General features: G+C 40.3%; 1 protein-coding gene across 1 annotated transcript in view; it reads right to left on the bottom strand.

Annotated features, from left to right (window-relative positions):
• The window catches only part of si:dkey-238f9.1 (chemokine-like protein TAFA-2), a 92,132-nt gene extending 73,395 nt beyond the window's left edge, over positions 1-18,737 (bottom strand). The window contains exon 1 of the mRNA XM_034870246.1: positions 18,247-18,737. The gene's annotated coding sequence lies outside the window, so the exon portion shown is untranslated. The remainder of the gene's footprint in view (positions 1-18,246) is intronic.
• Positions 18,738-25,037: the final 6,300 nt, after the last annotated feature.

Below are 25,037 nucleotides of genomic sequence, written 5' to 3'. Positions count from 1 at the left end.
GAAAAAGGCTGCAATGAAACAAAGAGTGAAAAATTTAAAGGGGTCTGAATACTTTCCGTACCCACTGTATATATAGTATCTTACTGCTTAAATTTGTTGATGAAAACCATGTGTAGCAACATAATAATATTAAGGAGGTGATGCATTGGGATATCAAATCGATATGAGTGGCTGACAGGAGTGACAGTGAAGATTCACACCCCTAATATTTACAGGTGCGGTTGGTTTTACAGAGCGATCTAACTGGGTCCCCATGTTTCTACTCTTGCTAAGCTAGCGTCATAAATATTCTCATATAACTCTCTGCAAGTATGTAAATAGGCATATTTCCCAAAACTGCAAATTATTTCTTTCGATTAAACAAATATGTAAATGCAAGTGTAGTACTGTGAAGCACTTTGTAAAGGTTTCTGAGAGCTTTCTTGTTCATCTGTTGTGCTGCACCACATCATTGAAGTCATTAACAATGTGTCCATTAACAATACGTTCAACAACTAAGCATTTTAATAGGCATGTTGGTATTTAATGTAGCCTACTTAATTCTGTCTCAAAGGTCAGCATTTGTATACTGAATGCAACAGGAGAAAAAGAACTGCATCATTAAGTGTGTGTATAGTATGTCTGCATGCTCTCAAAAGGGAAAACCTACCGTTAAACACTGCTAAGATTGTTACAATATTCTTGACCACATACCTCACTGTTTATATTAAGACAATTTTCTATGATATTGGATGAGAGTGGTGACGTCATGTTCCTCGCATTGAGAGTGGGTTAAATTGACGCAGCTTCGCTCGCAAATCAACTTGTAGAAATGAAAACTTTTTAAATCCATTTCTTTGATCTTCGTGAAAAAGAAGTCTTCATGAAAAAAAAATCTTTAAGCATCTGCTACAACAGCTTCTGGTTCTACCCCCCCCCACACACACACACACACACACACACACACACACACACACACACACACACACACACTATTTTCATTCAACCAAACTACACCCACCAACTGTATCACCGCACAGTAGCAAGCTTACTCATGGACGAGAGAGAAAATAGTTCCTACATGAAACTGCTCACAACCAGTTCTGTGGATTATCTTGAAACAAAAAATGGGTCACTATTTCTAGAAAGAGACATTGTTGTTGAGTTTTTCTTAATGTCTTCCTTTGGCGCTATAAGCCCCACACCCAGAGCGCAATCTAGTTCCATTATTTTCAAGAGAAGGCAGACATCTCTACGGTCGATATCTCCAACACCAAAACAATCTACATTAATAAATAGCACTACAGGTAAGAGACCAAACACGTATTATGCAATTTAGGGATATGTCCCTTTAAGTCTAAGAAATAGACTTACTATAATTACTTATAAGATAAAGATAGATTTTTTTTAAAACACACTTCTTTGACCTCAAGATGTGATGTATGCGCTGTATAATGCCGTATAATGTTGATTGTATTAACCTTTATTTATACGCTATTGTATGGTTTACACGTTGGTGCTTTAACAAAATGTTATTTGTAAATAATCACCAGAAATGATGACTTAGTGGGTAAAAGTAAATAGACATGGTAAGTTTAGAAAATTACATCACTTTACTGTAATGGAGCCTGTAAAACCAGGAAAATACAACACTTACCATGTTAAGATATTACCATATCCAAAATCTAGAGACAATATCTAGTCTGATATTGAGATATTGATATAACATCGGTATATTGCCCATCCCTACTTCTAATCATATCAACCACAGACGGGCTTCTGAGCTGTACATATGTAAGTGGACAGCGACGGTGATAGTGAGATCAAAGAAAGATTTTCAGCAACATAAAGTGTGGGCATAGAGAGCAATATCACGCTGTGCCACGCTGAAAAGTTCATATTATAAAGAAAGCTTCCCGAGAGGACGTCATTGTTACAGTATATATTACACCCACCACAGATCTACAAAGGCTTCACTGCATTACATTACTGGAGAAAAATTCACCAAAAAAAGTAGAACTGCCCCTACTACAAGGAACTTACATAGAAATATCAACAAACAGCCAAACAAAAAACATCCATTAAGTTGCCATATCAATACAAGGACTATATTGCATCCATTGTGTTCTCCATGCAGGTTGTCAAATACACACTACATAATGAGCAAGACTTTGAGAGTTAATAACAATGATTTAGTTCTACTAAGTTTTCTCCCTAATTACTGTCTTAAACAATAACAAAAAACAGGAGAAAAAAAAAATAATCAGTCAAATTCAAAAGTCCAATGTAAAGTTATCAATTAAACAAATACCATTTAAGCTATTATTCATTCAGGACTACATTCACTATTTAACGCTCAGCCAATGAACAAGCCAGAGGATGGCATTCTGGACAAGTGGTTTATTTAGCAGTAATTTGTTTTAAAAACTGGAATGCACTGAGCATATTAGGTTTTGATTATGCTACATACATACTGTAGTTTGAAAAAAAGGTTTAAAGAGCTATTATTATGACAGCTGTTTTTGTTGTGCTGTGGTAATATTGGTCTTTGATCAACTTTACTGTCTCACTAATGGGTCTGACTTTAGGAAGCTCTGCTGAGTTTTTCAGTTTTTATCCTTAGCATAAATGGCTTCATTCATTCATTCCAGACTACATTACATGCAGATTTACACTTTTGGTTGAAGTATTATAAAAATTAAAAATTAAAATAAAATCTCCACCACCAAGTGTTGGATTTTTTTCCTCTGGTTTTTAGTGAATTAACCACCTTCATTAAATGGGAAAAGTCAGCAGAGGAGTGTTTCTGTCTGCTACCTTTGTATTGTTTAACAATGGTGCAAAGTGATTAGAATCTTGAATCTATATTCATATAGTTGGGAGGTCTAGTCTTGTTTTACAATCAGTTGCAGAAATATAATCTTTTCCCTGAGCCCCAACCAGTTGGAACAATGACTCTCAAAAGCATTACCAAAACACCAGAACAGGAGGAATTAACCTACATACCGTACATAGATACAATTTTGGTAGTTGGGGAATAAAAAAAGAACACAAATTATCATCTTAACGTGAAAATCCCTACTGGAACAAAATTCCTTATAAAGTTAAGAGAAATATAATTCAAATCAGGCAGCTTCTGATCAAAGAAATTGTATGACATGTTGACATAGCCATGGCAAATTATCTGCATAACCAATAGCTTTCTATTTGAGGCTTTTTCTTCTTAAGGGTTCATTATTGCTGAACTGTACGAACGTGTGGTGAGATCACTTTCTGACCTGGTTTGTTTGGCATGGGAGGCTGGCTCGGGTTCAGGAGCCACAGAGGAGGCTGCGTGGGCTATTTTAATGAACTCCATGCTTCAGAGTGATGAATAGGTGTCTGAGCTCAGCGTCTGCTCCACCCATTCAGAGGGCTCAACTACCAGGGTGCTAGAAAGCAGAGACTCATGCTTCCCACACACACACATACTTATGTACTGTATACTAATAATGAATAATGAAAAGATACACGATCAATGCAACAGTTGGAAACTAATCAAAAGCTAAGATTCCTGGCAGATGAGAAACATTGAAAAGGGCAAATACACATCAGGCAGAACCACACACCGAATCATTACTGAAGAAACAGCTAATGTTACTGCTGCTTATAATAAAACCTGCTCATATTGTACATAAAGGGCCCTTGAAACCCATTTTCTCAATCAGCGTCTTTATGAGTGATGGGGTCTTACACCAACACACTAATTTCTGCCAAAGTTAGAACAATGGTGGATATTTCACATGTGATATTTACAGTATGTTGGTTGGACAGTGGACAGGTCTTGGAAAATCAAACCACACCAACACAGTTGTGATGAAACATGTTCACTAAATTCTTAAACGTGTTAAACTCCTGACGATTTTTGTTTTAAATTTCCAAAAATGATAATGTACTGTATGTTTTTTTCTTCTTACTTCAACTTTAGTTGTTGCTAATTCAGGCATGCGCATGGGGAGTCTTTTCTATTCTTGGATTTTTTTAGGGTTTCAAACGTGTCTGACACTGTGTCCATTGCAGTGTTATATTTATTATTCATAAATTGACGTAGCTGCGGTTGTACATCAACTCTTAGATTAGAAAACTCTTAAATCTATTTCTTTAATCTTCATGAAAAAAAAAACATTTTAGTCACTGCTCTTAACATATGCTACCACAGATTCTTGTTCTACCCCCCCCCCCCCACTCTTTTATTTCAACCAAACTACACCCACCAAAGGTATCAGCGTGCAGTAGCAAGCTTACTCATGGACGAGAGAGAAAATAGTTCCTCACAATGAGCACCACAGCCAGAGCGCAATCTAGTTCCATTATATTCAAGAGAAGGCAGACATCTCTACGGTCGATATCTCCAACACCAAAACAATCTAGATTGATAAATAGCACTACAGGTAACAGACAAAACATGTATTTTGCATAGACTCACTATAATTACTTATAAGATAAAGATGAATCCTTTTTTTTTTAAAACACACTCCCTTAACCCTCAAGATGTGATGTACTGTTCGTGCTGTATAATGCCGTATAATGCTGAATGTATTAACCTTTATTTATCCATTGTAGACTTGACAAGCAGGTGCCGCAAACACCAAAATGCCTGGCAGGAGGGATGAGCAAGAGACACACACACGCTACCATTACTGCGGCCTTTTTTGTTCTTTTTTTTTGAACAGATAAAAGTGACAGCTTCTGTAACATATCACAGTTCATTAACAGTGAACCAGAACGGTTTCATTTTCCTCCCATTTCGGTGGAGATTTATTCTTCTCCTCACAGCGGTCAGGATGATGTTCTGTCCGATTCTTACAGTTGTGTCATAGAACATGCTCTTTGGAAAAGACGTGCTATATCTGTATTTCTCTGACTTGGCTCCCGCAGTATAAGGGAGAAATGCCTTCACAACCCTCGCTCTAATGCAAATGTCCAAGTCCATGTCCAACTGTGTAGTCCCAGTGGTGCATAAGGGGTCTTCAGGGCAAGATATGCCATATCTTAATACAGAATAATAAGTCTGTCAAGTCTCAAACCATTAATTCTATGGAGGCTCCACAAACTGTTAACTGTCAAGCTATCAACTCCCTCTCTTCCACACTCTTCCTCCCTTTCTTCTTGTAGACCTCATTTGCAGATAATAAGCCATACAGGGGGAAAAGTGCCCTTTTTAATTATCCAGAGGATTATGAGGTTTGAGTTGTTCCCAAATGCTAATACATTGATTGCAGCTGTGCATCTTTGCATAAGGGGGTGGGGGCATATTACCCATTCATTTGGCCTCTGCTGTTGATGGCTTACAGCTGATCTTTGAACACCTCATTTGACGGGAAAATAAGAGGCTGGAAAGCTCTGCATGAGACAACTGTGAGTGTAATGAAGTTCTGTGATCCGATTAGGGAATAAATGCCAGAACTCACACACAGTTAATGACGGATATGAAAGATGGAATCAATCAGGAATTCATTTTGATTAATAAAAGATAATGATGAGGATGATTTGTATGCTAGTGAGGCAAACTCACGCCAAAAACACACTGGACACCCCAGGGAAGCGCCGTGAAGTGCCATAAAGCGCCGTGAAGTGCCGCGAAGTGCCGTGAAGTGCTGTGAAATGCCGTGAAATGCCGTGAAGTGCCGTGAAGCGCAATGAAGTGCCATGAAGCGTTGTATAACAGTGCGATTTTCATTTCGACGACCATGTTAGCCGATTAGTCAGTTCAAACTGACCCTTGTCGACCCGTGGGCTGCATCAAACATTTCTGCGTCTCCTCTTAAATTTCAAAAATGGACGCCAAGGTTTATGTTGATTACGGCTGTCTTGACTTCTCAAGTGTATCTAGAACGAGACAGGCAATCAGGAAAAGACAGACAGACAGACAGACAGACAGTTTGGAGTGGCCTGGCTGGAGGTGGTGGGGGTTGTTGTTGGTTGACTACCAAACACAAACGACAGAGCAGGGTCGCTTTTGTGACCGGCGCTTAAAACCGCATGTTTGTGGTGCTTTGTGGCGCCCCATGGTGCAACCCGGGCGGTGTGTTCCTGTCATTATAAATCATAACTGGACGAGCGCTCCACCAGGTAAGCTACCCAGGCACCCAAGACTTTTAATTTACAGTATTTTAGTAGCAGACAATTCAGCGTTGTATGTTGTTACATCAGAAAGCTTGTTCCAGTAGTCTTCTGTAACCATCTAAATATATTTACACTTATTGTTCTGCTACCTTCTGAGGAAGAAGGAGCTCAAACGTACACTACAACACCTTTACCTAAAAATAACAAAGACAACTGAATCGGTTTTCCACAGTGTGGTCCTGTCTGACTCTGAAGGAACTTTCTGGGCATGAACACTAAATACTGTGTATGATTCATACAGCCAACAGATCCTTACAAAGCACTGACTACAGGGAACAGCATGATATATACAAAAATACACTTAACACTTTAATATGGCCTGACCTTGAATTTGATGCTTTTCTAAGTCTATGTGCCGACGATGCACATGGTACAAAATCAGTACTGGTTTCAGCAAGTCAACAACATTCACCGTCTCATTAATTACAGCACGCTCTATGTATACAGCTTTTAAAAGCACCCACATGTTCTATATACAGTCCCCAAACCCCACAGTGGTGACTTAGTTATTTTCTTCTCTTTAATTCTGTATTTTCATCTTGGCTCGCTTAGCTGCTACTTTGTCAGCAAATGTGGGAGACAAAATAATTGCCTCTATATTTCCTGAATTGATTTCTTGCACGGTTCTAATACAGTGGTCAGCCTGGCACTCAGGCATCCATGACAGGGCCCTGGACTGCAGGCTTTGTATTTCAGGATAAACAAAAGCACTCAAGAGGCATGACCCTTTTTCTACATCTTGTTATCGAGGTCAAGCATTGGCAATCAAAACAGAAATCCCTTAAAGCAATTCCATTTTAAAAATTTCAAAACCTAATACTCCAGTAGGGGTGTAACACCTTCAGTACATTGATGTGGATCAATTGAATGATCAGCAATTCAATATCACCACTGCAAAGTGAAAATATTGGTTTATATCATGAAACCTTGTTTTGAAATTCACACTTTATATTAATTAATTTTATTAAAAAAAAGAATTATTTGTTGTTCACTCAATTTCGTGGATGTTTTTGATTTGAGTCACTTTGCATGCTTGATGGCTGGTGCTTTCAATCAGTGATACATTAGAGACAGATGCAACCTTGTTTTTAGTACAATAATGCTAATATTACCCATAAATCACAATGACCTCATCTTTATACAATTGCACTGCTGTGCAAACACAAAATGCTGAGCGCGATGTAAATGACACTCCTCACACCCCTACACTTGGCTCGTGAATGTACACCTTCAACATTTTCCATAGTTTACAGTAGCTGCTAGTTTCTGGCACGCATTGTCTCCAACTACATATTTCAAAAATGATGAGAATAAGATCATAACGTAGATCTTTAACACCTCTTGCCATCTACTCTCTTTAAAGCAAAAATCAAGCACTTTTTCTCTTTGGTCCTCCTACAGATTGGAAATAAAATTGTCCATTACCGCTGTCTCACTCAAACTACAGATCCTCTACCCGATCTGGCAAACTTGCATAGTGCGGTTTTTGCCAATAGAGGACCGCAAAGCAACGGCATGCAGAAGTGCCGTTCACCCTTTTACAAGTTGATGAACGAGTTTGGAAACATGATTTTAAGGTCCGACAGAATCTTTGGTGTTGCTTTAATGGGAGGAAAAGACAGAAAGCCTTTCTTGTGTGACTTTGCAGTTGTTAAGTACTTAACATTTCATCTTGTTTTACTCTTCATGTAGCGTTCCCTGTGGGGAATCTTCAGTTTAATGACCTCTTTGAACCCCCTGGTGCAGAAAAGGTAACCACCAACCACATACTGAGCTGAAATGTATGTTGTCCACTTGCACCAGTCTTGACTCCTGTGGTCTGACCCTGAACTGAGTTTTCCTTCAGATCTAACCCCTTGTCTAACATAGCTTTTCCTCTTAGCAGGCCATGGGGTGAAAACACCCTTTGAACCTTTTAAGCACGACTTCATGACATCACGCTTTCAGCACACAAAAAAAACCTCACACCGTCCGTGTGAGAGAGGGAAGAGACGACATGCTGGATTGGCAGGGAGAGCAAGCAGAGACTGAGAGTGCATTAGACCTCTGGCATCAACTGAGGCATCAATTAATGAGCAGCCTGGGAATGTGTCCGTCAAGACACACTCTGCACCGGGGAGCCACAGGAGGCTGGGCAAGGGCCACAGACGACTGGAAGACATGAATAATTGAGGTTCCTGTTTTAAATGTTTAAATGAATAAGGGCCGGGGGGAGGTGTAAAGAGATGTACAAGAGGGAGGGAGGGAATGGCAGCAAAAATATCTCCATTATGTCTAATCATGAAGCTGAGTGTTCTGTGTCAGTAATACAACTTGCTAAGTCATGTCATTAGTGGGGTGACATAACTGCAGGCTAAGTCCTACATCAAACTAGCTTTGATAACTGTCGAGTGAGCGCAGCGCTTGTTTAGTCAACCAGGCAGGGATTTGGACAATTTCGCCATTTCTGCCAATGCACTAACAATGGAAAACACTGACCTTATTTAGACACTATTCAAATACATGCACATAGATTCGCGTACAATTATCGCTAACCATTTCCTTCCATTACAGTGCAATATTTAATACTTAATCACTTAATCTCATTACCGTGCAATATTTTATACTTTTTTGCATAATGTGTATAGAAGCCTATATCTTTCTACTATTTTATATATGTATATAGTTGCTCTCAGGACTGTGTACCACGTTACCCCCTCTCTTTTTTTTAATCAACACTACTTACATTTTACATTTTTATATTTTGTGTTGACACTGTAAAGGTTGTTTTTTTTCAATCTCGTTGCACATGTGTATAACGACAATAAAGGCATTCTATTCTATTCAATAGGTCCACCTGTCTTTGAACTAACTCACTTTGTTCGAGTCATTTCATATTTAATGTCTGAAACACTCTGGTTTTCTCAAATAACTTAAGTATGCATGTACGTTAATAAAGCACAAGTGCCATTTAATCTATAACAGTATGATGTTTATTAAATTGTACAAATGCACAGTATGTGACACTACAGCAGCTGATATTTGTACCAGCCAGATGTCAGCAGGACACAGTGAGTAAACAAAGCCCTACTGATTGGCAGACGTTCCGCTCTACAGAATCCAGCAAAGATGGCTCAAATTGGAAGCCAAAACAGCACACTTAGATTTCAATTTGTCCTCCCAGATGGGAGCCCCACACACATTGCTTGTGATTCGTGTCCAGTACCTAAAACAGGGGAGTAAAGAATGATAAAATTGTCACAGTCGCAAAAAGGCTACACGTGTGCTGGATGCTCTGGGATTGAACTTGTTTCTGAGACAGGCTGGTACCCAAAAAGATGAGATAAGCGGTGATATCAGGCTTCTTGGATGTGGGCAGCTTCTTCTGAGCTGCCAGTGCATCACTGCTTCTCCTCTCGCTTTCATTTTCTCCTTAATTCTCACCCGCTCTCACTCCAAAGTCCAAAGCCCAAGAGAAATTAGTCACCCTGCACGCAGTGGAGAGGGAGGAGTTGTGTGTGTGTGCTTGGAGGGAAGAGAGAATGCAAGCAAGACAAATAAGAACAGGGAGGGAGCGAGAGAACAAAATTGTTTTCCATCCCAAGGCTTATAATTCCACTTTATATCTGAAAAGTGATGCTGGTCTGAAAAAAGGACATCAATCTAAGCATCAAAGATGTGCTGCAGTAACAGGAAAACCCTTGCTGTGCTGTGAAGATACTGTAGTGTCCAAAAGAGGAAGAACTGGAAACGATTGTACAGAGAATCTACAAGAGCCTCTAAGCTTAAGAAATGTCTCTTAGACTCTTACAGGGTCTGAGAAAATGACCATACACTCACTACAACTGTTATGTTCACTGATTTCTTCTTTGTTTTTGTCCTCACACTGTGGTTTGTTAAACGCGACACTTCTTCATTAAAGACACTCAAATCATACCCCCAAACCAGACGAGTATAAAAGAAACACGTAAGCGTGTCTAAATGACAACTGTGTACGTTTGCTAATGTGCAGCCCAGAGAAGCATAATTTCAGCTTTAGCCAAAATACAAACTCAAACTGCTGGCTATTACCTAGTAAACTTGTATTGCTAGTGCGATGTCCGGATTCTCGGCCAAAGATGTTTTTTAGGAAGTGAAATGCTACTAACGTTAGCGAGGATTTCACTGTTAAAGACCAACAGTGTGATGAGTCTGCCGTTCAATAAAATTCCACCATTAGCTGCCTGCACACTCATTCTCAAGCCCCAGACAGCAGTCAAACACTGATCAACAGCTAATGCTAGTAGACAGCAAACAATAGTCCGAATCCCTCAGTTATAAAAAACCTTTAATAAACTTCTCTTGATATTCAGAGGTAAGCAGACCTACGGGCCCTTTAGAGTTAGAAGTTGGACTAATTAACCTAACCTGCACGTCCCTGGACTGTGGGGGGAAGCCGGAGAAAAGCCACACTGAGACGGGGAGATCATGCAAACTCCGAACCCAAAACCCTTAGGTGACAGTTTTAATCACAACAATAAAATATTGGATACTTCAAAGTCGTTATCTTTAAAGGCAGCGCTGGTAACTACTTCCAATTTACACTTTTTTATATATTGTTTGAACTGGTCTTGCTGACCAATCACTGCTTTGCTGTCCTCTTGGAAAGAACCAATCAAAGGCCTCCGTGTACCGCTGTGCGTACTCTACCCCTCCCCTGTACGAGCCTGAACTCAATGTGCGTCACATTGCCAACTGAATAATTTTAGACAGAGCCGGGAGGAGATGCTACTTTCAAATCTTGTCAGCTTTTTACCATTACCAACCTTGCCTATACATCAGCAGGATCAACCAGATGTTTTGTAAGTCTTACCATAGGTGGGAAACATACATAGCACTCACTAATCAAAATGCCCCTTTTTTTATGATTGGAATAATGAAAACGTAAAGTATCCCTATGAGGTAAACTGCAGTTCATTAGTCCAGTTTTGTAGATTCAGATAGATACAGAAACGTTGCTCATGCTCAAAAATCTTCCCAGTTCGCATCGGGGTAAAACTAGATTTACACATATAACAGCAAAGTTGAAGCCAGTACATTCCTCACACCCATTACTAAGCTTTATACGTTAGACAAACCAAACTGCAAAAGAATAACTGAAAGTGAAGTGTGTATATATTTATAGTGCGAGTACATTGTGCACATAACTGACTGATAGATGCTCCGTGATTGAATGGATGAAAGAGGAGCGTCAACTGCAGCTCGCCTTGAGCTAATTCTATCATGGTGGAGAGATGATAAAAGATATCCGTTTCTTATTCTCAACATGTTCATCAGATCAAGGCTGATACGCTGGATTCTGCACAATACATTTAATGACATGGGAACATTTCTTTTGAAGATAGGAGCCTGCATTGAAGAGGAGTCCTCTAGCTCTTCCAATGATCTCATGATGGAAAAACCTGACCAGCCTCGCTGTTGGGTCACAAAATCCAACACAACTCCTATAGTTTGTGTGACTAGAGGCAGGAGGACAGAAGAGGGGTCTTTCTAAATCATATAGGCAAACCTCAGGAAGAAATAGTCCAAATAGCCATAAGAAAAATGCCTGGACATGAAGCAAATGGCTGGAGAGACCTTTGACATTAATTGACAATTTCCTTGACTTCAATTTGTTTTATCATTATCACAACAGTATTGCCATCCTCCTTTTTTCTCAACAAAGACATAACAAGCATAAAAATTTAAAAAAACTTTAGCTCTTTTTTTTTTAAACACTATAATTGCAATTTTCAACATAAATTGCAGTCTAATGATTACAGGCACAAGGTGGACCTTGACAACAGCACCACAAACGAGAAGCAGAGAAAACATATTTCTAAAGGACCCTCAGGCACAGCAAGAGAGGGACACAGAGAGAGAGAGATAGAGAGAGACAAAATCTGCCAACACAAAAGGGTTAGGAACAAGGGTTTAGAAGTGGGCTTCTCACAACATGCAATTCCCAGACCTTTCCACTAGGCCAATAGTTAAGAGCTTGGAGAGTTTCTCGCTGCTGTACAGGAGAAAGAGTTGATGAGAAATCAGCAATGGCACAATATTGAGAGCGATAGATTAAAAGGGGAGAGAGTAACAGAGGGGTGGGGTGGAAACCCTGATGCCTGACAAGGTAAAAAAAAGAAAAAAGAAAATGGAAGAGTGGATTCCCTGCGGAGGCTTGTCCTGCGTGTCCAGAGCACTTGATCCCTCAATCATTAAAAAGATTTAAATATCCTTTTTATTCCATTATAGTATAATTTTAAACCTGAATACACTTCTAAGGATTGCAAAGTGCATGTTGTATTTCACTGCTGCGGTACTCCATACCAAAGTGCATATGACAATAAACCTGTATACATGAGCAGTTTCCAACTCAAGGATTGGGATCACAGGGGGGGGGGGGTGCAAAAGATGCATAACAAGAAAAGGACATTTTTCTTTTTATCTTTTTATCTGTGGCACCAAAACATGGTGCCACAGTTGCTGAATTAATCTCAACCCTCATGTTGTCCTCGGGTCAAATTTGACCTGTTTTCAGTTTTTTTAGTCACAAAAAATGGGCCTACGCTGAAAATGTCAACATTAGAAATATTAAATAACTTTGGAATAAAACATTTTAAAAAAGCACCCACAACATTGAAAAAGTGACAAAAATGTCAGAAAAAGCAATAATAGTGTTGAAAAAAAACTTTTTTTTCATGGTTGATGGGAAGACAACACATACATTTAAAAAATCATTTAAAATGCATAGCATTTTTTTTCAACACTGTAATCTTTTCCACTGAACATTAGAGGTGCACGTAGGAAACATTTATAAAAAGGTCATTAATTGGATGGTTCTCACCAAAATGCATCTTGGTAGTTGTAGTTAAAGAGGTATCACCCCCTGACAGTCTTGTTTTTGCTAACCTCCTGTGGTTTAACTTCTCACCTTGCTACAGTGATGTAAAGGTGTACTCCAGGACACTGTGACGTCACCCAACAGTAATGCTGGGTGTGGTTACAGGTGCATCACGCTTGAAACTGTCAACCAGAGAGGGCAACAAAGAGAATTTCATGACCGACAAAGCCGGAGACGTGCTCTAACTGTCCATCACCTCACACTGTCTATAGAGACAAAATATGGGACTTTTAATTCTGAAACCAGGGAGCTCCAAAACAGCGCTTTCTTCAAAGAGAGAGAATTCCTTCAAACAATTAAAGCTCAACAAATGCTGGAAATTAAGCAAAAAGTTTAATGTGCTCTTGGAATGAAGCCTTTGAATGGCCTGCTTACTCTTAGTTAGTACTCATTCTGTATAGAGTCATATCTTCTAGTAGATGGCTAGTCCTAATTTTACATGATCAAGCCCTGTAGGATCACAGTCTGTACTCCAGTCATGCACACTGACAGGAGGAACTGATAAGACACACTATCACCGCGGACGCACGCGCGCACACGCGCACACACACACACACACACACACACACACACACACACACACACACACACACACACACACACACACACACACACACACACACACACACACACACACACACACACACACACACACACACACACACACACAAAGTTAATAGAGCAATAAGAGATGCATGATGTGCCCACACAAATCTTTCACATAAGCACTTAGGAAAACACCCTCCTTTACAAACACACATACACACACAGCAAGAGATGGAGTTGTGCTTCACAGCCTAATCTCTGAGGAAAAACTGCTCACCGCATCGGCAGGATCAGCCTGGGCGAGTTTGGGACACTGCTGGCTTCTAGGAAACCAATTTGTTTGTTTATTGTCTTGGTGTGTTGTCAGCGGTTACAGTTCATTGCAGCCAGCCCATCTTGGCCATGCTCCTTTAAATGGCATCTATAAAACATGGGATACGCTATCCCCATGTCGTCCTCCTACCCTGTACATGACGGAGCGGCGCACGAGCGTGACAATGCTGCATTTCGTTCGCTGTGGTTGGGCTTTGAATTTCCCTTTAAACACCCGATGGATTCACCCCAGCAGCTCGAGCTGAAGCTTTGAGAGGTGGAACAAAATGTGCTTTCTCCACACATTAGCCTATGAACACCGCTGAGCAGAGAATCTCGGGGTGCTGAAATCGAGTGTAATCATGTAGATAGATGGCTGACTTTTTATTGTTTCACTAAGCCAAATCTGCAAGGCTGAGGGTGAATACAGAGTTTCTGAAATGATGCAATACCCAGCATTTTATGGTTAACTCGTGATGGTGCTGCAGTGCTATGTTGTCTGTGACAATGGGCTCACACTGGGCTGTCACATGTATATGAATGCTGCATACACATTTGGCATGCCCACACTATAGGAAATGCATTGATGTCAGTGTTACATGGCGACATCTGGAAGGGCTGTAGTCTCAACAGGCAATCTTAATAGCACTACCACAGGGCTGTGAATACATATATAAAACTAAAATGTATTGTTTCGTCTCATGCCTGCAAACACAAGCTAAACTCTCATATTATGACCTATTGATCTGACAGAGTGAGCAGGAAGCTGGCAGAGAACACAAATACTGCCTGGGGTGGCTCCTTAAAACTAGAGACAAGCCTCTTATCCATGGTGTTCTCTTCCTCTGGAAATCACCTGGTGGCTCATGCATATCAAGTACTATCTCCAAGCCTCAGTGTGTCCTCTGCCGTCTTCAGGCTCAGCTGTTAGTTGCAATGTCTGTGGAATGGTGGCTTTTAAAAGAAAAGCACAACTGAAATTGCACACAAATTTGTCAATAGGGGTGGGACAAAATAGCGATACAGCAATTCATCGTTGGCCTTCGTGCGATACGATTACCAATACGCTGGCGCTAACTATCGATGTATTAATGAAAATAGGGCACTACTTCATGGCTCCTTGAGGTGGCGCTCAACGTATAAATGAGGGAAACTTGAACATAATGGGGCTGACCCACTGCTAGTAACAGGTCTAGCCGGCCACGGGGCCCCGTCCTCCCTTTTCCATTGCAGATTTAGTACCGCCTCATGCGTGAGGCGAGCGTGGCTGGTCGTCATAGCAGGAAACTGCCGTGAACTAACGCAACACACACACACACACACAGAATGTCAAAGGTGTGTTGTTTTTTATTCTCGGCATTGGGCTGTTGCCAAAGCCAGAAGACAAATTTTGTTTCAAAAGAAGTGCTGGCTAAACTGTGCCGGGTTTGTTCAGGACCCCCCCCCCCCCCACTGTGTTGCTAGCAAAGACAATGCAGTGATTAATGACAATTCTCTCGGACCAATCTGTAGTCTGCAGGTTTTCACGTGATTTTTTGGTATCGCCTCAGCTCGCTTGGAATATTGACGAAGTAGATACCAAAAAAAAAAGTACCAGGGACTTTTTTTTCAAAATGGAAAACAAAAAAAAGTGAGGCAAGTCGAGCCGGTTCCAAAAACACCATAAGTTACCTACCAGAAGAGGAAGAGGTTTTCAAGGTTTCCAAAAGTCTGGACCTGTAGCTGCTCTATAGTTCTGTAATTTTCATTTACAGAATGAAAAACTTGTGCTGCAGAATTGTGCGATGTTCTAACAGTTGGGACTTGTGAATAAAGAGAGAAAAGCTTTTCACTTATTCCGTATTTTATATTCATAGGTAGTCCGATATCGTGAGAATTGTCTAGCAATATATTGATTATCACAGAATTGCCGCATCGTGATGTTTTCAGTATTGTGAGCCATGTATCGTGCTGTATTCTGGGATTCCCACCTCGATCTGTCAAACCTCTGCATTCTGTTTCTTTCTGAACAGATACAGTGGCCCAAAAAACAGCATGAGCAACCGTTTTTGGTTCACCCCTTGTTTGGAAATATGCATGCCACAGTGCAGCAAGGTAATGCCATTTTGGCAGAATGTTTACAGGTACAGACACAACTTTATTCCAAGCCTTTAGCGCCATAACAAATCCCCACTATTTTTTTACAACAACCGCCGTGGAGTGTACAATTTCTTTCCAAGTTTCCATTGTTACTATCAAATACAGTGGATCTGTCACAGGGATCCCATCTCCAGTAATCCCAGGGTGGCCTTTGCTCTGCCTGTCAGCAATACCAACCAATAACACTGCACAATAAAACCCTCCAGAACAACAGTGGGCCGCAGGCAGCTTCAAGGGCTACTGACGGCGATCTATAAAACAATATAATGGGTTGCCTGTCAGCGAGTGTGAAAGGGAAGATCTACGCCTCCTTTGACTCTCTGAGGGGACTTCAATTAATCACAGCAGAATTGTATCACCTCACTATAGCAGTGTAAGGTTATTACCATCCCCATATTCCGCAGGATGAAATGCGATGATAGCACTAATTGAGGGGACGAAGGGGAAAAAAAACAGCTGACCGCACAACGCTTGTCAAAGGGATGAAGGGCAGATAAAAGAACGGGGTGAAGAAGGAGACGGACCAAGATAGAAAAAAAGAAAAGAGGAAGTGGAAGGGGGGAGGGGTGGAGAGGGAGGGGCTGTAGAAAGAGAAATATATAAGCAGGTGTGTAAGCATAATCATATTTATCTACAGTCTGTGTGCAGACAGCAAACACAGGAGCAAGTTTTCATTAGGGACTCCATCCGTGTCTTCTCAACATAATCCAACAAGATAACAGCATCGTGCTTTTCTTAAGTCACAAACAAGCCGATTGAAGCAGGAGCTGTTTTTTTATTTTATTTTGGAGTTGATTTACACTGATGAAGGACACGGGCCACGCTGTCAGCTCCACGTCCCAATTCAGAGCAGTGATTTGACTTGGCTGTGGAGCGTTACTGTGGGGAGCTAAGTTTATGTCAGGGGGTTACCTTTACCAGGGTGACGGAAATGCTTAGATATAGAAATATTACGCACTCCTATTGGGCCGGAGGGATTCCAAAAGAAGCTTATTGGATGTAGTCTACTGCACCACATAACAAGACATAGATAGATAGATAGATAGATAGATAGATAGATAGATAGATAGATAGATAGATAGATAGATAGATAGATAGTGAAAAAAGATGATGTTGTGGCAGATGTCTTATAAGATTATGAATCCAGTTTAATATTTTCCTTCTCACTGAAGCCTGGAGCAGAACATTACTTGTCTGCATGCTGATGAGACCACACACACATCACTTATTACTTAGTTTATATTTGCCTAAATGTTCCTAAAAAAAACATACACTACCGGTCAAAATTTTGGGGTCACTTACAAATTTCCATACCACTCCATTATAGGCAGAATACCGGCTGATCTGAGTGGGTGGCTGGCTGATCTTTTAATGCTATATCTACATTGGCCATTATCAGCAACCATTCATCCAATGTTCCAAAGGCACATTCTGTTTATTAATCTGATATCATTCTAAAAAAACTAACTGAGAAACATTGGAGACAACCTTTTTGCAATTATGTAAGCACATAATGTAATCTGAAAACTGCTGCCCTGGGTAAAAAAAACAATGCAACTGATCTCAGCTGATATTCTGTCAATAATTGAGTGCAATGGAAATTTCTAAGTGACCGCAAACCTTTGACACGCGTGTGTATGTATTTATATCTATACACACACACACACACACACACACACACACACACACACACACACACATATAGATAGATAGATTGATAGATAAAGAAGGTTTCTTTTCGTATTTGCACTATTCGTATAGCTGGGAGTTGCTTCTGGGCATGTGTGCACCCATAATGAGCACCCAGATCCCTCTCTGGGAAAACTTGATTTTTGTTTAATTTAAGCATCCAACTACGGTTCCATGTTGCCGTACAGATATTCTCTGAACACAGACAGCATGACATTTCCCAGACTCCAGCTACCAATGAAAGCCACCTAAAGTCATTAGTTTCCAGTAGCTTGCCGGTTTCTTACAAGTAAATAACTATTTGCCACAGTGGAAGCAATCAATGGTGTCATCGATACGTTTTGTTTATTCTCAGGTTTGGCTGATTAATTTCGCAGTGACACGTGAGCTTTTGAAATTCGCAGCAGCCTATAAATTGTTTGCAGTCATTCATTTCTTAACGACGTAAAAAAACACAAATTATTCAGATTAATGAAGAAAATATAAGACTATAACATGTTCAGTTTATGTCAATTTACCTGTCGTTGTGCTGTCAATTAATCCCCAGAAACGGTCCCTTTCATTTATTCTCCATTGTCAACCACAAAAAACAAGAGACCTCTTCTTCACAGAAATGCCATTTCCTTGTCGTTTCAAGACGCCCTCGACAATACATAACCTAAAAGACTGGTCTAATGTCAAAGCTCTCCAGACGCACAATCCCTGCGTAAAAGAAGTCTAAATTGGGGCTGCTGGCTACTTGCGGGCGGTGGGATTGAAAGTCTCCAAAAGTTGCTGTTCCACCGGCTCTGACTCTCAACTTCCCGTCCGCCAGAGCGCCACAGCAGCTGGACACCACGCTGCACCGTCACTCATACTTTCAGGATTCAAGCGTCTAAGCGTCTTTTCCCCGTTACAATCCTCCTTCCAGGGCGCAGTTGGCTGATGGCAACGTCTTCATGCAGTTAGAGAAATGGATTTGAGGTGTCCGAGGGATGAGAAAGAGCAGACGGGTTCGTGTGTGTGCGTGTGTGTGTGCGCGCGCGCGTGCGTGTGCGTGTGTGTGTGTGTGTGTGTGTGTGTGTGTGTGTGTGTGTGTGCGTGTGTGTGTGCGCGCGATTGTGCTGCGCTGGAGTTTTAGCGCCATTCAGTGGAGGTCCGCGGTGTTGACAAGAAGGAGTGCAGCCATAAATCTCACTCAGCTTCAGATGATGATAACCGGATCCTCCGGTCCGGATGGTTGTGCCTTCTAGAAGACAGCAGCACACGATTTATATCAGCAAAGTAAATGTTCCTTAATGTTATTACAAATGGCTTATCTTTAATGTAGGCTACAGCATTATTTTACTGCTTTTTAGGTTGATTAATAAGCTACTTTTTTTTAAAGAATATTTTTTGAGGCTTTTTTTCTTTTATTAGAGTTCATAGGCATGAAAGGGGGAGAAAGATGGGGGACGACACGCAACAAAGGGCCGCAGGGCGCACCCGAACCCGCGGCGGTTGTTCTCACTGGGTGAGCTGGAGCTCGCCCCATTAATAGGCTTCTTTTATTGTGCTTTTTATTTATTAATTTCCAGCTAACTAACAAACTAACTAAAGAGGTCAGTTTAGAATGTGATATGTTATTTGGGTTAATGCATAGAAAAACATTTAGGGACTGTATGAAAACTTTTGGGATCGGGATAAGTGCTGAATTGAATTTTATTGAGAAAAACACCTCCTCTGCATTGTTCATATTTTTAAATATTCCCTTTGATTTCAGACTTGTTTACTACTCTCCCCTTAATATCTTGGAAAAAAGTAAGTTTATGACAACCATAACAAAATGGTGAAAATACAGGTTGTTCTTTATTGTTTACTTTAATAAACAGCTGCTAAATTAATGATTACGGTAAATAACAAACACGTGAAAGCTCTGTGCTGAAGAGATAGTGCCTAGCAACAATCCCATATCATCTGCCTGTGGCAAAACACACCTTCTATAATGCATATAACAAACTACTTTTGATGTAATTATGTGATCTCGTTTATTAGCTTTCACAAAAATATAAAATGTGAAATAAAATAGAAATATGGGGTGTGGAAAAATAAAAAGTTGGGGTTAGACTTTCCTACAAAATAGTTGAACTACCCTCCCATCAGCAAAAATAAAAATGACAATAACCTCTCCCTTTATGGACCGCCCTTCCTCTCCTAATCATTTGTGTACACTCCCTTACTTAGAAGAACTTGCGCGTTATGACATCCATTATGCTCAAGGTTATCATAATAGGTCTGTTTGTCTCTCACATTCAACTTCTGCTGTCCTCAAACCTTACTGCCCTGTCTGCAAAGACTTCCCCCCAGTAACTGCATTATCGTCTCTCCATTTCTCAAGTAGTCTCTTTCCCCTGGCCCTCTAAAAGGCAGGAACGGGTGGAATAATCAATACCAACCTTTGAGATAGCCTGTGGAGATGTGACTCAAGCATTTGGGTTTCAGATTTGATTGATTTTGGACACCCTAAGGGAGTGTTATCATCATAAGGCCAAAGCCATCTAACTCATAGACATCTCTGCAAATAAACACACACACGCAAAACACCCACATGCAAGCAGAATCAAAGGGCAGAATACACAAATCCCAGGGGACTGAATACAAAAAAATGTCAGGCTATTATCACTGACCGAGCTGAGCTATAAATTTAAAGCAAATATGCAGACCAGAGCCAGGCTTCACATCACTTCATAACTGCCTATGAATAAAGAAGCTGTTATTTTTGTTCAATTTACGTCATTTATTGTGATTCCCAAAGTCATCAAGTGTCTTTCATCCTCCCACTCCATCACACACACGCGCACGCAAACACACACACACACACACACACGCAAGAGAGGAGATGACCTTATTAATCTTTAATGCATTGTATAGACTTATCCTGTCATAGCCCTGACAGTGTGGTTTGTGACACAGCTCTGCTCATTAAATCATATGACAGGATGAGGTCAGCCGTGAGGTAAGGTGTCTCAAGCTGTGTGAGAGCAGATAAAGCCAGCAGTATTAGCTTCTGTAAGAGAGCTCAACAACAAATGTGTGTGGCAGTGGAGGTGAGTCATGAGGTAATCCCAGGTAGTGAGCATTGGGCATCAAAATATTATAATAAAAAAGTCCCTGGTTTGGTCTCTTTGAGGTCACGCCACGCGGGGAACGAAGAACACACATCCGCTGCATTTGAGGTGTCATGTCATTTGGCACCTCACAGAGGAAACCACACTTAGGTCTTGTTACTGTACCATAGGTGTAGTCTTGTGTAACAGATGTACATTGCCAGCACGCAGCCTTTCATCTGGCACGGGGCTCCTCGTCAGATGTCAGGCTTTACCCGTCCCTTCTTGTTTTCTGTGTGTTACCATTCTAAAACTCCCTTCACTATTCAGGTAACAAGAACAACAACCTCCAAGCTATCAAGCTACACCTTCAAAATGGCAAGTTTTGACGAAAAGTTTGATTATGCAACAGGGCCTCTTTGATTCTTTTTTGTATTTCTTTTGTAATGATTTTTTTAAGAATACACTTTAAGCATTTACTATCTAACAGGGACGTGCTAGCATGTTGCCCACTGGTTATGGACCCTGACCATGGCCTATTGTCTGTGAGCTATCGAGGGTAACGATAAACAGACATGGCATGAAAATGCCATTGTTTTGGTTGTGTGTCCCCAGGTCGCGTTTATGGAGAACCAGGAAAAAACCCTGCAGCCAAAGGGGTAGCAGGGCAAGATAAAGACACGGATGAAAACATTGCTGGCGGCCAGTTCTACATCACATACGGATCCCCAGAAACATTCGCTCATAATGATAGATGAAGAGTCATCCTGCAAATGCCAACTTTTTTGGCACCGATTGGTGGGAAATGCTACGTGGCACAGACAATGATTGTGGTGGTTGGGCCAAAAAAATAACATCTTCTGCACGGAACAGTGCAAGCCCTCTGCCTGAACTCTCACTCGCCTTCACCGCGGAGGTGTGTTTGAAGACAGTGGGATGTCTACCAGAAAATTGCAGAAGGAAAAATAGGAGGCATAATGGCCTCAGGAATGGAGCTGGCCATCAATAATGCAGAGGAAGCCGCAGTTAATGCCCCCTTTAATTCAACAGGTCTGCAGACATCGGGACAGTTATTCTTCCTCAGCTGCAGATGCTGGATGAGAGGCAGCTACATCAGGCTTTATGGCTTTGTGTGTAGTAGCACTGCCAGGTCTTTTCCCCGACCTCAATCCCGATTGCAGAGCCATTAATGGGTTTTCATCAGGGGCCGCCCTAATGGAGTTTCCAACTTCCCCAACTCACTCAGATACCAGTGGGGAGCTGTAGCCACAGAGAAAGAAATAAAGCCCACACTAAGTCAGAATATATGAACTTAATCTGGTTCAAACAGCGAGTGTGCCGAAAACTTTAATAAACAAAAAATAGAGCACAATCCAAACAGACAATTTTACACTGCAAAAATTATCATTTAGAACACACACTGTCTTACAGGTCGTGCTTTCAAGTGTAATAAAAATAAATCTGCCATCAAGATGAGAAAAATGTACTTTTAACAAAATCGTTTATCAGAATAATGTCATGTGTATGCATTCTCAAAACATGAGAAAACAGATTGGGTCAAAGAAAATGGCAAACTGTGTGTTCTTTAACTAATCAACACACTCAAAAGAAAGGATGAGAAAGTCACACACTTATAACTCAGATGCAAATTGTTTATTTTCAATAGTGGTGGATGAGTATTAAGATCCTTTAAAGTGCTTATATTAGGCTTTTTGACTTTTTCCCTTTCCTTGGTGTTTTATATCTTTTTTGTGCATGTAATAGGTTTACAAAGTAAAAAAGCCCAAAGTTCCCCCCCAAAGGGACTTACCATCTTCTATAAAAAACACTGTTCGCAAACTGCTCCAAACAGCTCTATTGTAGTCCAACCTTTACTTCAGAGACAAACGTGCATCACTTTGTAACACGTTATAATGCTTGCTTAGCTGCTGGGGTGGCACGCCCTCATACTCTGCTTCTGACTGGCTAGTAGTCCAAACATAGCTACTGCGCATGTGCAACTCACAACAAAGATGGAACAGAAATAGGATGGATCACTCTGTAGCTAAAACAGAGAGCTCAACACACAGGGTGAAAAGAGTAGCTGCGCTAATGTGCAGAACAACATAAATATTGTGTTTTTGGAAAAGAAATTGGAAAAACTATGTAAACCTATTCAGATATAACCTCTAAAAACCATTATGAACCCAAAAATGACCGTAATATGAGCAGTTAGAGCAAGCCTGAACAGTACCAATACAACAAAATAAAAAGACTCCATAACAACTAAAACTCCTACATTTAAAATCCTACTGAGTAAAAGTACTGTATATTATTATGAGCAAATCATACTTACTGTAAAGTATCAAAAGTAAAAGTATCTCATTCTGCAGAGAAACGGCCGCTTTGAGTGTTATACTATCATAAATTACATTATTAGATATAATTCTGATGCATTTTATTGTACTGAAGGTGCTTCAGCTAGTTTTACCTACTTTGTATAAAGATTATGTTGTTGTACTTCAAATACCTGCATTGCTTTTTCCTCCAGAAATGCATAACATTTAGCAAAACAAAGATTCATAATTTATCCAAAAGCATTGGATATTCAAAAGTGTCAGGAGGGGAGTCAGCTTCACTATACCCTGAAAACAATGCATCAATATTCACGAGAGCACTCATGATTCTGAAATGTAAGATTGTGTTTACCATAAAAGTAACCTATAATTATTCCTGAAAGTAATCAGAATTGGCCTAAATAATCACAATACATACTAAAGTTAGCTCTTTGAAATCTGAAAATGACAGAAATGAAATCAGCATCTTCTACAACCTCTAAAACCACTCACATGTTGTAGAAATTGGCCATACACTGCAAAATGTGTTCTCAACCTGGACAAGTAAGCTAATAATGCTAATTGTGCTAATAAAGCAAATTGCTCAACATATGCAAATTAGCATCCAGCAGTTTCTGAATACTGGGGACCCATACTTCACATTTCCACAATAAAACTTTGGTCTATTCAACATTTCCGGGTTCACCTAGTTGGCTACTAGACTATGATGACATAATTTCAAGTTGAAAAAAGGCAATGAATTGCAATTCCTCACAGGATATCGTATTGTGTCTAAAATCGTGATAATATCATATTGTGGGACCTCTGGTGATTCCCACTACTAGTCGGGATATGATGAATAAGAAACAAGGGCACACACAATTATATCACAAGAATTAGACTTTGTTAGTTTATCAGTGTTAATCTGTTTCAGTGTGTAAACGTTGTTGCTCTGCAGGTGGATGAATACGAAGATTCTGCAACTTCAGTGTGATCCTCTCTCTCTCTCTCTCTGGTCCTTTGTGTTGATCGGCCATAAACGTGGTCCAGTCACTTCACATTATCTGTTTAGCTGTTCAACTCTGCAGGAGATAGAGGAGCTCATCATGGGACATTCACCTCCATATAACATATCAGTAAATAATAATAATAATAATAAATTGAATTTGTATAGCGCTTTTCCCGAGCTCAAAGTCGCTTAAAACACTAAAACACTTGTGTAGTCTTCCTGTCAAAATTGAAAATCAACATTTTTGTTGATGGTTTTTATCAACTTTTAACTTTTTCTGAGAATTTTTTGGAATTCATGGTCAATAAACCTCATTTTTAAGAAATGATACTTAACGTTTGAGTTAGAAAAGCAGGAATTAGGAATTATTTAGATTAAAATGGATAATCACAGACTGGAATATGTCAACGTTTACTCAATACTATTTCAAAACCACATCAATTTGTTTTTCAAATGCTGTAAAATTGAATAAGACACCCCAAAAATGAATGAAAGAGATTTGTACTTGCCAAAGAGCGTTGTGTGGAATCAATCAAGTTATTTGGGGTAATTACAATTGGGTCAATTTGACCTGAGGGTTGAGGCTGTCATGTTCCAAAAAAAACACTACAACATGCCCTCTTGAATGCAACTTGCGCGCAATCTTGAGCGCTCTCTGGGATGCCCTTCCAGTGAAGAAAACATGAGGGAGTGCAACATAGGCTGTCCTACATGCTAGTAAGTCTTCAGTGTGCTGGTGTCCCTCCACATGCAGCTAGCGCCCTGTTTGCACTTTTACACCTAAGTCCTCCCCTGATTCCCACTCAGCTGTACACAGGAAAAAGTGACAGCTGTGTGAAGATTGAAAAAAAAAGCAAGAGAGAAAAGTTCACCCCTTGGTTACTTTCTCACCCGCACAGCTGGACAATCACTGTATGAAG

Source organism: Etheostoma cragini, chromosome 4, assembly GCF_013103735.1.
Source record: "Etheostoma cragini isolate CJK2018 chromosome 4, CSU_Ecrag_1.0, whole genome shotgun sequence".
Classification (NCBI taxonomy): domain Eukaryota; kingdom Metazoa; phylum Chordata; class Actinopteri; order Perciformes; family Percidae; genus Etheostoma; species Etheostoma cragini.
Note: the sequence above shows the minus strand (reverse complement) of the source record. Positions and strands in the feature narration are given on the sequence as shown.